General features: G+C 42.7%; 1 long non-coding RNA gene across 1 annotated transcript in view; it reads right to left on the bottom strand.

Annotated features, from left to right (window-relative positions):
• Positions 1–10,378, bottom strand: part of LOC113977847 — a 75,289-nt gene extending 64,911 nt beyond the window's left edge. Inside the window, exon 1 of the long non-coding RNA XR_003537422.1 lies at positions 10,027–10,378. This is a non-coding gene — a long non-coding RNA (uncharacterized LOC113977847). The remainder of the gene's footprint in view (positions 1–10,026) is intronic.
• Between the last annotated feature and the right edge of the window lie 557 nt (positions 10,379–10,935).

Below are 10,935 nucleotides of genomic sequence, written 5' to 3'. Positions count from 1 at the left end.
CCTCCCCACAAGAGACCAACAACAGCAGCAGCAAGTCCCCCTACCACCCTACACTTGTATTTGGCTACTGTAGCAAAAGACAGATATTGATAAAACCAGGATTAATTCTGTATATTTGTCAGGCAAACAGCCCCGTCTCCTAGAATGACGCAAATAACAGATTCTATGGCTCTGGCTTTCTATATTCTGCACCCACGCACTCTGCTTGGTCTCCCACGGAATCAGCTACAGAGAGCAATGATCCAGATTATACAGAGAGAGGGAAAAGGGTGGGGGAAAGGGAGAGAATATCAAATGAAATTGCAATTAAAAATTATAATGCTGCTACAGTCTGTACGCAGATGGCTAAACCTGAGCTTGCAGTGTGGCACACACAGACACACGCTCGCACCCCCCGAGCCCCCTGCCCCAAACCCAGGCATCAATAGCAGCCAGACAAAAGAGAATTGTCTTCCTGACAATTGCGGGGTTTATCTGGCCAAGAGAGGTATTCCCTTTAGGCACCACACCTTTCCCTGCTCCCATTAAGCAAAACACATCTCTGAAACGACCTCTCTTGCCACCAAGTGTGCGAAGAGGGGTGTATTAACACCTGCAGCCAGGGGAGGGGAGGGCACCAGGAGCCCTTCCACGGTCCCAGAGGAGCTAATAAGGACTTTGAAGTCAGGTCGTCTTCCCGTCTCCCAGCCAAAGGGATGCAGCTCTTTCTTAAAATGACTAAAAAAGTCAAGCACAAAGGGCTGCTGCTATTTTTAAACACATCTCTCATTTGTTGGAAAATGGCACTAAAAGCATTAAACAACCTCCCCACCCCCGGGGACAGACTCAGACACACACGCCAGCACCCGAGGGAAAGCCCAGGTTTACGGGACTGTCTTCCCCAGGTAAGAATACCCTACCATGCTCTGCCCACCATCATCCCTTTTCACACCTTGCATGAAGAGAGAAGCAAAATTCTGGGGCAATCAAGAAGACAGTAAGTTATTTACTGTCTAATCTGTACACACACATTCCTTATTTATTAACTCACTTAATTATTACCAACTTCTTTTGCAGACAATGAATTTCCTAATGTCAATAAACTGCAATCAATGAGGTAAGGCTGACTCCTCCTCTGTCTCTTAGCCAGACAATGCCGTTGCCAACTACTGGTACTGACAGAGCAGGACCCAGGGAGGGGGACATCACACACCTTTATGAGATCACATCATAAGCACTGTCAGGCTTGGGGAAATAGATTAGGCATTTTAAAAGGACTACACACACACTTTGGTAGAAGTGGGCAGATCCATTTTCATTCGCATATCTCTGGCACATCAGCCACAAATCCATCTTCCCAGGACTGGGAAAGATGTTGTGCTTCAGACCTAGAATGAAAACCCAGCCTAAATCATTTTTTCACCATATACATCTGGAAAGCTGGCCTTTACAGCAGTAGCAGCCCAGACACCAGAGGATGTGGAGAAATACCATGGTGGGGAAAGACCTCATACCAAGGACAGGTCAAGGCACCTAAAGACCCCAGACGAAGAGCCAGTCATACAACATATCTTCTTTGAGGAACTGCAATGAAGCTCATCCTGGATTACTAAAATCATTAGGTGATACAGGAGTTTAAGGATGGAGGCGTGCACACCTAAACTATCTTCTGTCACTCAGACCTGAGAGCTTTCAGATAACCCACAGTCCACTGTGGAAGGAAGGGATGGTCATCTACTCTCTTCCCTCCCAGACATACACGAAATGCTTTGCATTTCTCTGTAGTTCTCCTCTGTGAAAGTGAACAGAGGAAAGCTGTTTAGCTTTACTTTTTCTCTATCGCAAAGAAAAGGTATCAGCCTGGTTGTGTACAATGGATGATCTCTGTGACAGGTCATGAGCAGGCATGCTGGCAAGCCTTGAAGCTCCTGGACCTGAGACCTTCCCCAGCCACAACGATGCCTGGAATTCCCTCCCTGCTTCCCATCCTGAGCAGCTCCTTGCAGTCACATGTGGGATTTTTTTTTGTTTTGTGATTTGTTTGGGTGTTTTTGTGTTGTGTGGTTCCTTTTCCCCTAAGATCTCTAAACTTAGTGAAAGTACCAGATCTTTCTACCAAAGGGTTTAACATGTTCTTCTGGAAGCTGTAGTACCATCTTTCAGCTTCAATTTCACAAAACCAGCCTGCCTTCCTCTTTGGTGTGCCCTGCTTCTCCAGCCCAATGCATCATCTCCACCTCAGCAGAACCACCTCCTGTCTTGCCTGTCTGCTGCTAAAGGCTTGGTCAAAGTGAAGTCCAGTGCCCAGAGAATCTCCGGCTTAAAAAAAAAAATGGAAACCATCCAAACTGAAAAGTATGTTTGGCAGTTGATCATGCACCAAACAGCAGTTTCCACTTCTCCTGATCATTAAAAGCACTAAAAAGAAAATTTATCTTCTACGTTGATATTTTAGTTATCAGCCATCTCCTTGTTTCCAAACAATTAAGCTTTCCTACCAATGAAGTCTTAATGAAAGCAATGGATTCTGTATTTTTTCCTCCACTGAAAAGTGATACCCAATACTGACTGAAGCAGTGGAGTCCCCATCAGCATCACCTATAGCTACAGAAGATGCCAAAAGAGCTGCTGTAACATGTATGATCCATATATGTGGAACTGTCCTCTCCCTTGGAAATTTCCCTTCCAGCAAGTTCAAGGCACCATCTCTTTCTCATTTTGGGTCTGCTGTAGTTTGAGAGTTACCTCCTCAGAGCCTTGGAGTTCAGCTGACCTGTGAGCCATTCATTAATATAATTGCTATAAAATACTCTCCTAACTCAGTCTTACTTCCACAAACAGTTTGCGTCTGTTCTTGGCCTTGTTCACCCAAGAAGCTGAATGACACTTGATATGTTCCAAACACAGGGAGAACAGAAGATAACCAGAAACAGAGTGAAGCGTCACCAAGATGTACTAGGAACTCACAAAACGCTCTCATCTTTTTGAATAAAATTCACCTTGTATCCGGTCAATCAATAACTTATACCAGTTAATTCATGTTACAGGAAAATATAGAATCCAGAGGAAAGCACAGTCACATTGAAATGGAAATAAATTAAAGCAATATCTATTCAACAATCTGCTGGTTATTATAGGTGACAGAGTATAAGCTAGTGAAAGGATCTGAAGAAGAGTAATTGCTAGTTAAAGCTGAGGATTAGGATCTAGTTATTTCCTTCTAATCACAAAATTGCTACAATAAGTGTCGACCTGAAATTTCTCATGGAAAGGCTTTTTCCTTGAAAAATTTTGAGGTTCTCCTCAGATTTCAGGTGAAGTGCCCATCGCTTTATACTTGGTATATCTACCCATAAAATGAAGATAAGACAATACCCACTTACCTAACCAGGATGTTCTTGAAGGTATCTATAGCACTGAGATAATGAATAAAAGTCATCAGTAAGAAGACTTTATAATATTGTTATGTTATAAATAATCAGAGATCAGAGCATGCAAGGAAGCACAAGGAGGAAAAGAATGCTTTACTTCCAACATCAGAATGAGAAACTGCAGTACGTTAGTAAAGAAAATCTCACCTTCGTCAGAAGATCAAGGACTTATTAAGACTTCAATTTACAGAATTTTATGAGAACCTGGATGCATATACCAGGACACCAATAAAATAGACAACTCACGGTAGTATCATCGCACACAAATTGCATTAATAAACACTTTGAACAGTTTTGGGTTGAAATGCCACTATACCTGGGTTGCTTTGTTTTCATTAGCTTTTCTGTTTACATTAGAGATATATATTGTTGCTATAACATGTAAAGGGATAGAAACTGGATTTTCCTCCAATGGCTGCAAAACCAGGCCCTAGAGACATACTTCTGTGTAACAGGGATGAAAAGAAGAGAAGCATTAGCATAATGAATCTGGTGGAAAAGAGTACTAAGGTCTCAATATTGAGGATGATATCAAAAGAAAATCATACCACATCTTAATGAAAGTTGAACCTATGGAAGAAATACAGTGAATAGGCATCATACTTCAGATACAAGAAGCACAACCTTTGAGGAATCCTGCTACGAATTTGATGAGCCTTTACGCTAAGATTTGATTTTCATTAGCCTTTAAAATGGAACTTTTAATGAATAAGACCCATGACCTTTAACATAATGTGCATACATATCTGGCAAATACCTTAAAGAAAGAATTATAAGCAAGAACAAAAGGATTAAAAAACACCTCAAGGTAAATTATACAGGAACTTGTACTCATAGAAAGTAAAAGAAGGCAGTGATGAAGAAATGCTAAAAATCTGTGTCGGTGTTTACCTCAAGTAAGCCAGTATTATAGTCAATGGGAGAGAATGGGATATGGAGTGGGGTGATTTTTAAGTAATTTAGGAAGAATTTATTTACTGAGATAAAACATGAAGCCAAAGGATCTAATTAAAGAAAAAAATCAGATTCTCTCAAGGTAGAAGACAGTGGGGTGGGAAAAAGAAAATACATTCATTTAGCTACATTTCATAGATGGTGAGGTGGAAGACAAGGTGAGATGTCTAGGGTTATGAAGACATGTCCTTGTGAGCTCTTATCCTGGCCTCTGATGCTGCTGTAACACTGTTCTTTCCTAGTTTGTTCCCTCTGATTTGTTCTTCCTTAGAATGTAGTTCAATCTGGCTATCAAAAATTACAACATAGAAGTGTTAGTCAGCTAGAAAATGTAATGCATATTCAAACAAGGACAGGATAGAGATTTCATCAGTCACTTCTCTACTTACCTTTTGAGGTCCAAATTCACACCATTCAGTAGTTCTGGAATTCCTACTAAAAGCCCAAATATCTTTTTTATCTAAAGTCTGAAATTCCAGAAACCCATGTTCAGTAAAGCAGAAACGTGACAGTTTCCAACAACATGAAAGAAAATTAAAACATGAATGGATCAAAAGATCTAGATCACATATGATTTTTTGTCTGAACACCTATTTTTATCACCAGTTAACATTTATGCACTGTGTGCTAATAGCAAGCTCAACCCTATAAATGGCACCAAGATCCAAGCTTTTTCTGCTTGGATCCAAGCTGTCTTTTCTACGCACAGTTTACAAAGTAAGCCACTGTTTTCCTTACTGTGACTGGCAAACCATCAGTGTGTACAAAACTTGTGGAAGTCCCAGGAGGACCAGCTGGGCAAGCACCAACGGCTTTTACTTTCCCAGATGCTGAATTGCAGAAACATGCGATACTTCATATTCTTTTACTTTGCCAAATAAATGACTATTGGTACATGGTGTTATTTGGTCATGAATCGGAAGGAGGTAATTCATGTGACTGGGCATAGGAGTGGAAACATCTACCAATTTTTACTGTTAAGACATGCTTTGGTTCCCCTAGGGGAAACTGTGACAGCTACTGGACCAACAGCTGTCACTGAGAAGACAAGGCACGCCATGAAATTCACAGGAAGAAGGACACACTTCAATACTTGGAAGAGTATAGACCATTTAGAAAGTCCTCAGAAACACCGCTGCAATGCATACATCTAATCACACCACTACCATCAGCCAATATATGGCCAAACGTGTGCAGAGGAATCACAGTGGTTTTCTCCATTTTGTTCCCTCATCAGTGGGCCCTCCAAAGCAGAGGATGGGTAGCAGCTGTGTCCCTGGTCCTTGTTGTGGCTACATGTACATTCTTTTAATGACAGGATGTTTGTATTAAGACTTACCCAGCTCACGATATGAACTGGATGGAGAAGTACCATACATAACTTACAGAATATTAGTAGAATATCTGGAGATCCATGGATGAACAACAGAGAAATGCAGGCTATCATCATATTGCCATAAATGCCTGCCGTGGAGCCAGGGGATGAAACCCATATGCTTCTGCAAATCCCTCACAGATCATTGTTTTGTGCTGCTTTCGTAGTAATTGCAATTATTGCAGGACTATATGAACAGAGATACAAAGTCTGAATTACATTCCATGTAATGATTTTCTGGGTAGTTCAAGGTTTGCATATAAAAGTTATCCTGAGTTGTTGTTCAAAATTGACAATGAGTATTTAGCTAAATTTAGAAATGCATTTTTTTTTACGTTAATATTGTATCAGTTGACTGCTCCTTACATTAACAACATGTCACAAGTTAAACTTTCAAAAGTGAGCCTCATTATCATGTATTGGCAATCCCAGATTAAGCTCCCATCCTACGGGATGCTGTGCAAACACAGAATCAAAAAGTAACCATGTGGAACATTCTAGCTGGGAGCCAACACTTGAAAACATAGGTTGGGGCATTAAAATAAAGTTGGATCCTTATTTAGGGGTGAGAAAAAAGTAAAATAATGACAGACGATGTAATTGTTGCCTACTACCTACACATGACCTGGTGGGTACTGTACCAGAGAATGAACAACACTCAGTAACTGCCCCATGAGGTTACAATTCAAATGGAAGGGCACAGAAGAGAGTCCCATGAAAAACAGAGGAAAATTACTTGTGCCCCAGCATGGTTTTTTATTTTGGAATAGCTATCTTTTGCAGAAATATTGCTATATTATAAATTATATAATTTATAGAAATATTATATTATTTATAATATAAATAATATTATGCAGATAATTTTGGTAAGATCACAGTAAGTGACAAACTGATAGGAAGGAGATCTTGGGTAGTTCAAAGAGGAGTGGAAAGTGACAAGCAGCAAGAGCAAGGTGCATGGTCTCACACTCACAGTGGGAGTCATTGGGAAGCTCGTGCCTAAGGTTGAAAAGCAGGAGAAACTGAAGCTCCTATATAAGAAGAATTTGCAAGAATGCATTGCAAATATCAGGGCTGAGACAATCTTTCCAACTTATTTGTGATCCTGGTGTTTCGAGAGGAAAAATGCCATGGAATATCAAAAATACTCCAATGAGTATGTGAATGAGTGAAGCCACTCACCTTAGCTTGATACTAGTTTTTCAACTGAGAAAGTAGAGATGAAATAACCTGGCAGTGAGACTGCACATGGGTGTCAATGAATTTTGGAGTGCCTTTCAGAGACGTCCGCAATGAAATTGAGAGACGGCAATTCTTCTGCCAGAAAGTTTGTGGACTTGTGGCCTGTTCCTCATTTTCCTATAAACTAAATGTGAGTCCAAGTAATAAACTGTTTTGCTCTACCTCACCAGCATTGCCTTTTTGTCCAGTCCTTATACTATGTACATAGTTTAGTAGAAGAAAGAGTTTTACTTCTTATACCTGGAATTTATAAGGTGGTGTGGGGTTGCCTCTCTGAAGGTTTTTCATAAGAAAGAGCTACTTTCATTGCCATTTACTATGACGAAGACTGTATTTAGGTCTCTAGTAGTACTATGTAATTATTGGCAAGGCAATCTGGAGAAGTACAGTGAGAAGAAATACAGGATTTTCCTCTATATGGCTGTCCACCTGACATTTAATATGCTGCATGGTGGCACAAGCTACCACCATCTTGAATAAAACTTCATTTTAGAATTAGCTTACGCAGCCTCCTTGAGGTAAGTTGCATCACAGGACATAACTTAGCACTACAAAATCAAGAGTAGCAGAAGAACACACAAAGCGGGAGGAGTCAATAGGGAATATCCTTCAGCACAAGCATCTAAACCAAGATAAACACTTTCAGGGCAAGATTCTGTGTTGATGCAGTTCTGTTCATTGTTGGACTAGGAGGAGATGGTAGTAGAGAGAAAGGGCAGAAAAAGAGGGAGTGGTTAGCTCTTTCAACACAGAGAATCCTTCTAAACCTGACATGAAAAGACACAGCATCTGAAAAGCTGCAGCAAGGTAGATGAGCAGTGTGCAAGCTGGAGAATTCCCTCTATTGCACAAGCTATGCAAATGTAATTGTAGGCTAGAAAGTGCAGTGACTCATAGGTGAAGTGGATGCGAGAATATCTGGGTTAAAGAGAGTTTGTACTGAGAAGACCATGTGTAGGACCTCAGAAGCTCCCAGAGAAGGGGAAGTGAAAGGAGTTAATGAAAACTCATTACCAAGAGTCATCCCGCCACAGACTGCTTTCTTGAAGTGGCAAGTGAGGAGCTCCTGAAGCTGTTTAAACCTGGTGGTGTTTCAAAACATTCAGATATCCTGATCAGTCAACAATTTGGGTGTTGAGGTGAGGAGCAGAGAAAAGAAAAGAGATGAAGCACAAACCTCAGAAACCTCAAAACAGCACTCTGAAGGGATGGACTCCAGCTGTTCTAATGTTCTGTGGAGGATACAAGTGAGTAGCACTGCCCCATGGTGTATAACCTCACTAATCAGATGACCCCAATGACATCTACATCAAGATTCACCAGCATAAAACACAGGATCTCCATGTTTTCTCAGTTGGACAGGTGAATGACAGATGAGGGTTGAAAGATGGCTGTAGAGGTGATTCAAGGCCAAATGAACTCAAGATCTCCATATTTCTGCAAGGGAGATGGACCAATGGTGTAGTAGGCAGGATAATTAAGTGTTGGATATGTTCAAGGCCACATTGGACAGGTCCCTGAGCAATCTGGTCTAGGGGATGGTGTCCCTGCCCATAGCAGGATGGTTGGAACTAGATGGTCTTTAAGGTCCCTTCCAACCCAAACCATTCTATGATTAAGACGCGAGCACTCTGTAACCCCCAGCACATTCCAGACAGATCCGCCCTTCATGGCAGAGGATGAAAATAATGTATGAGCAAGCGAGAAGTGAAAATGCTGTCTCAAAACCACATCACTTTTGATTTTCTGCACCAACTGCCATGTCTTTGACTTCCAGTGCCACCTCACCCTTCTGAGGCAGTTGGTTGTCATCCTGCAGTTGCCTGTTTTGTCCTCTCTGATGTCAGGTTGCTCCACTGCTCCACTGAGTGCCCTGAGATTCCTCTGAAGAAAAGGCACTATTCAAGGTGTGGCACATTACTCACACTGTGTACTGTGTCAGTTGTCACATGGTATTAGTTATTACTTTTAGTTACACAGAAAGTGAGCAGGGTTCTCTGAAGGGAAAAAGGCTTTCCACTGGTTAAGGTAGTTGGTCCTCACAGCTACTTTGGAAACCTTCCCCTCAGACAGTGAGGACCATCCAACTTTTTTTTGACTAAGAAACCTGCTTGAAATTAGCTATAAATCAAACCTGCTCTTCTCAGGTAAGACATCTGTTGATAACCAACGCTGAGTGCAGCAGCAGTAAAGGAAACCAGGACGTGCACCACAGATGGCTGCAGCCAAGGTGGAGACTAAGAAATCCTTATTTCTCCTGAGCTAACAGTATCTGCAGTTTGCAAACCCCCGAGAATTAACCGAGCGTCTTGGCATCTTGGTTCACACATTGCAGAGCAGCAAAGTTTGGAACATGTAATTCTGTTTAGTTTCTCTATAGATCAGCTATCAGAAATTACTATGTATAAAGATTTCCCTCTACAGGTGGTTAGAGCTTGTAACAGCCTCTCACTTTCCTGCATCACTTTAATTAGTATTTTGCCTCATCATTTGCTTTGTTATTATTTTACCTATTACCCCCCCTTCACTATGGACTTGCAGTCTATTCCCAGTGGTAGCAAATTCTCTATGCAAAAAATGTCAACTCCCTTTCATCCTCCCTAAGCTTTAACATTGCTGACTTCGACTCTTTTTGCAATTAAAATTTCATTTGCAAGCTCGTTTCCTGACTGAGTTGATGCCTTCCTTCTCCCCCCACCCCAAAATGTGACAAAGTGAAAGTTGCAGCCTCTGCAAAAAGTGTGGGGGGGGTCTCAAATACATAGCTCCCTGCCTGCAGTTTGAGCTCGCAAACTAACATGCTTTCCTGCAGGAACATCAAATGCACAGGACACACAATACGACAGTCTAGAGAACTCTTTGCAAGGAGGGGGAATGCAACGCTGTCCAGTCTTTTCAAAGGCAGGTAGCAGAACAAATCAGAAAAGTCTATGTCTTGTAAAAGCATCTAACAACTGAAATCAGAAAACTTTGCAAAAAGCAAAAGGAAAGCACCACACACACGCACGCACGCACACATACGCGCGCGCACACAGAGAAACCTACCTTGCAAAATCTTCTTCACTTATTTTTGTATGCAAAGAAAAAAACCCCAACAAAACAAAACAATCCCCAAACAAAACAAAAATAAATAACTCCCTCCCCTCCAAAACCGCTTTCCCCTCTTCCCCACGCCTTAGCTGGATTTCTAGGGAATTTGGGGACGGGTGGGAAGAGCTGAGGGTGGAGGGGCTATATAAATAAACTAGGGCGTTTCGAGCTGTGTATCGCGAAAGGCTGTGGGTTTCGCGTAATGTGTGCCTGCACTCTTCTAGGAGAAAGGAAAAAAAAAAGGGGAAAAAAAAAAAAGAAGCCAGTTCGTGTTCAGAGCCTGACTTGGAGACAGGGAGAAGCAGCAGCCCCCTCCTCCCCTCCCCCGCCGCCCCCCCCCCGCCCCGCCGCCCACGCACCACCCCCGCACCGCCGAGCCCGGCACCTCCTGAGCGAGTGCGCGGGGCGGAATCACTCAGCCCCCGCCGCCCCGCGCCCCCGCCGCTATTTATAGCCCGCGGTCCCAGCCGGCCGGGCACACGCGTGTCCCTGCCTGCCTCCCCTTCCTCCTAGTGCGTGCACCGCCACAATAACGCTGCCTTTCACAGGTAGTGAGGGTGGGCTTTTTTTTTCACCGCACTGCCTCTGATCACAGATTTTTTAGTGATTTTTTTTTGGGGGGGGGGGAGGTGGGGGTTGCGGAGAGCCCACGGGGTGCGTGGGGGGAGCGGGGTTGGCTGGGGAGGCGGCGGGGGAGCGTGTGCGGGAGCCAGGGTGTTGGAGCGGGCTCCCAGCCTTTGGCTCCCGGTAGCACAGTCAGTTCCTCCAGTGTGTGCTATTGACCTGCATTGACGTCATTGCGTCATTAGGTCTCCCTTAGAAACACTGACTTTCAAAAATAGTATCAAATTAATTCAACTGGCA

The sequence above is a fragment of the Neopelma chrysocephalum genome, unplaced genomic scaffold (assembly GCF_003984885.1).
Source record: "Neopelma chrysocephalum unplaced genomic scaffold, ASM398488v2 Primary Assembly neopelma1_24, whole genome shotgun sequence".
NCBI classification, from domain to species: domain Eukaryota; kingdom Metazoa; phylum Chordata; class Aves; order Passeriformes; family Pipridae; genus Neopelma; species Neopelma chrysocephalum.
Note: the sequence above shows the minus strand (reverse complement) of the source record. Positions and strands in the feature narration are given on the sequence as shown.